At 42.2% G+C, this 4163-nt stretch overlaps 1 pseudogene; it reads right to left on the bottom strand.

Annotated features, from left to right (window-relative positions):
- Positions 1–2775: 2775 nt before the first annotated feature.
- On the bottom strand, positions 2776–3758 carry LOC126962413 (glycogenin-1-like; annotated as a pseudogene).
- Positions 3759–4163: the final 405 nt, after the last annotated feature.

Below are 4163 nucleotides of genomic sequence, written 5' to 3'. Positions count from 1 at the left end.
GAAATTGCCAACGGTAATAGCTGTACATACCTGTGAATGCACTGAAAACTAGAATTGTATATTTCAAATGGGTGAATTGTATGGTACGTAAATTATGCCTCTCAAGAAAGCTGTTATAAAAAAATCAATACTCAATTAGAGTATTCAAGGTATGAACACTGATGACAATTTTCTGGTTGCTGTTTTTTTTTTTTTAAGAAAAAACAAACATATAATATATAATGGATACAGATTTGTATCCATCAAAACCCAGTACATTAAATATCATTTTACTTTGCTTTTTCTGAAACAAATTAAAACTCACCTGAACCTTCATTTGCTAAAATATTGAGACATTGAATTATAGTTATAATTAGGGCCCCCCTACTTACCTTCCAGGAGGATTTATTCAGGTTGCAGGGTTCCTCTGCAGTCAAGAGCATCAAGAGGGCTCACTGGTACTTGGTGGGTACTTCCTGATGCTTTTGACTGCAGAAGAACTGGTTAACTAGTTAATACTGGTTAACAGTGAAAGAATGACAGTCTAAGCTTGCACAGGCTAAAGTACTTTGAGGAAAGGTGGTTCTGCTGCTCCTCTGCCCTGCCCTGCTAGAGACTGAGGGATTTTCCAAGACTAGAAGCCCTGGGACCCAACCAGTCACTTCTCTTTGAGCTCTTTCTACTTCCCGGGCCACTGTGAGCCAGCAATACAGATCAGCTTGCTTAAGACCATCCCTCCTATGGAGAATAACTAGAAAAGCTGGGAACAATACAGGAAATATCAGTTTGAAGGCACTGGAAAGTTTCTAAGAAAATGTGAGCTCAGAGGACCAATCCCGAAGAGAAAGGAAGTACAGAGAAGTGAACCCATCACTTGGTATTGCTTTTCCTTTGACATTTTTGCTGATTCTTAATCAGCAACTGAGAAGCCCAAAAACTGAAGAGAGCTTACAGGGCTGAGATGACAAGAATTGGAGATCAGGAGCCATTAAAGAGGAGGTACTCTGGTAAACACTATAGGATTTCATTTGATATGGTAATATGTTACATTGCCTGCCGCTAGTGAACCAAACCTTCCAGGATTTATGCCTGTGGGTGGTCCTCTTCACATTGGCTCTGGGCTTAGCCATGTGATTTGTTTTCTTTTGTTTGTTTCTTTAGAGACAGGGTCTTGCTGTATTGCCCAGGCTGGAGTGCAGTAGCTATTCACAGGTGTGATCACAGCACACTCCCTCCTCAACCTCCTGGCCTCAAGCAATCCTCCTGCCTCAGACTCCTTAGAAGGTAAGACTACAGGTGTGCACCACTGCATCTGGCTCATGTGATTTGTTTTTATCAATAGTACATTAGTGAAGGTGAAAACAAAGATTAAATATGCACTTGCTCACTGGGACTTGTACTTTTGGATTTCTCCCTGTTAGAATCTAGCCTCCATGCTTAAGTCAAAGTTATCCCAGTGGAGAAATACGCCATGTGGAAAGGCCCTGGGGGATGGAATACTGTATAGAGATGCTATGTGAAAGCTTACCAAAATGCCCCAGCCCAGTGCCCAGCTGAATGCAGCTTTACAAATGATCCCAGCCAACACCAAATGGAGAACTGTCTAGTCAACCCAGAGAATTACAAGAAATCACTATTGTTTTAAGCCACAAGTATTGAAGTGGTTTGAGATACAGCAATAAACAAGTAAATCAGTTGGGAACCCTAAAGAATCCTCCAAGTAAGGATGGGCCAAATATAGACTAGGCCTCACAAAGACTGAGGTCCAGCAAACCCACAAAAACCTTCCTAATCTCTGATTGAATTAAATTGCTTTTTTTTTTTTTTTTTGAGGCAGAGTCTTGCTGTGTTGCCCAGGCTGGAGTGTAGTGGCACGATGTCAGCTCATTGCAACCTCTGCCTACCAGATTCAAGTGATTCTTCTGCCTCAGCCTCCCGAGTAGCTGGGACTACAGGCATGCGCCACCATGCCCAGTTAATTTTTGTATTAGAGACAGGGTGTCACCATATTTGCTAGGCTGGTCTCAAACTCCTGACTTTATGATCCGCCCGCCTCGGCCTCCCAAAGGTTGCTTATTTTTTATTTTTTACTGCAATAAGTCTTTATTTTTCATACAGGGTGCCACTGTAGGTAACCATCAGAGAACATATTGGTATTTTCAAATATGCAGACTGAACAAAAGCATTTTAGCATGCTGCCTTACCGTACATAGAAAACTGGTGAACATCTTCAGACACTAAGACCAGGAAATAAAATGGGTTAATGCTATTTGTTGATACGTTTATGAATCATTCAGCAGTGTTAATATAAGCTATATTTACCTGCAAGCAGAATTACAATCACTCACTCTGGCAGCACGGGGCAATTCTAAAATGCAGGTCTAGTGAAAGGTAGGTACAACCAGCAAGCAAGCAAGGATCAGATGCCATGTCTACTTCTGAAAGCAGTGACTGATTTGGAACCAGGGTCTGCAGATTTTAAGAATCGATACAGCCACCTTAACAGCTTAATATTGAGCTTCCCTTACTTTGTATGTTGGCAGTCAACAAAAGTGAGAATTTCTGAAACAAGCTAAATAGGATTAAAAAGCAAAACGCTGTCCAGGTAACAACAGAACTGCTGCTTCACAACTTTTGCCCAGTTCTCACCTGTTGTCTTACAAAAACCCCTCATCTGGTAAGTTTTAGTGAAAACCTCTAGCGACTGTAACAGACTTTTCTCAACCCAGCTCTAGATACTAAGTATCAGAAACAAGGCTTGTGAAGTGGATGTGTCCACAGGAAAGTGCAGTGTTTCTACTGGAGGTAAGTGTCAAGTTTCCTCTCCATGTTGCCAAAGGAATCAGCTCCCATGTAATCAGCCTGGCCCTGTTCCCACTGCTCCTTCCATTCTTCTGAGGATACAAAAGCTGGGCCATAGCGGGGATCTCCCTGAGAGAGATGTGATATGGCTCCTGAGACATCTTCCACATTTATGTATGAGCAGTTGCCTTTGACAAGGCCAAATTGTTGAAGTAGAGGTAAAATGATGGTGGTAAAGATGTTCCACCAGGATGAGAAACTCTGAATGAGTCATGTTGTGATGGTGGGACTCACTTGACACTTTTTGTTTTGGGATCATAATTCCATGGTTTGCCTCATCCCAGGAAATGCACAACTTTGGCACTTCCGCCAAACACTTTAAATGCTGGGAGGTAGGAATATATAGAGATGCGACTTAGGCTATAAATAAACAGCAGGTGTTTTCTGATATCTGTTGTTGCCCAGCTGTTAAAAAACGTGTTCTGTATGCTTTGTTCCCCCACCATCAAAACTACCTTGCTCAGAAGCAAGATGCAACAGCTGATTATATGTTTCAACTGAAGGCTGATAAATTCAGAATTGAAGCAGTCAGACTACCCTGTGTCAGGTGCTGCTGACAATTCTTCTCTCTCAAAAAGATCATCAATATTTGCTGGGACCAGAGTATCTGCATCCATGAATACACATTTTGAATAATATGTAAGCGACCAGCAGTGGAGCTTTGTCAGCGTGACACCCAACTGTGACCTCTTCATTAAGCTTAGATGAGCAGAATCACCGCTGTCCAAGACATCTACCATGATGACTTCATCAAAGACTCTCTTTCAAACTTTTCTCATGGAGTCTGAGACCTGTGGGGTGGGGAGCATGACTAGCCTCCTGGTGGTCCTGTGCTGTTTCAGAGATGAGTCCGGGACCAGGGCACCTTTGGTGTAGGCATCATTTGTGGTCAGTGTCACAAAGGCCTGATCTGTCATGGTGCTGCCAGAGGTGCAGGTGGACCAGGGCAGCCACAGGCTGGTGGCTCAGAGAAGCCAGTGCCTGGAGGGAGTGTGGCCAATGAGGAGGCACGGTGGGACTTAAGTTGCTTATTATATGTACTCCCAACTGCTTGTTGAAACTAAAGTGAATCCTCCCTTAAATAAGGTATCAACTAGAACCTCAGGTCATCTCTATAGTTTTTAAAACACAATTTTCCATTTCAAAAAAACTATGCTGATAAAAATATAAGAAGTGACTGATAATCAAGAGAAAAATCAGACAATAGAAACAGACCCACAAGAGATCCAGGTATGGAAGTTATCAGACACAAACTATAAACAGCTGTGATTAATGTTTGTGAAATTAAATGACAAGATAGCTTCAGCACAGATGTGGAAGTC

Source organism: Macaca thibetana, chromosome 1 (genome assembly GCF_024542745.1).
Source record: "Macaca thibetana thibetana isolate TM-01 chromosome 1, ASM2454274v1, whole genome shotgun sequence".
In the NCBI taxonomy this organism is placed as follows: domain Eukaryota; kingdom Metazoa; phylum Chordata; class Mammalia; order Primates; family Cercopithecidae; genus Macaca; species Macaca thibetana.
This window is presented reverse-complemented; position numbering and strand designations above follow the sequence as displayed.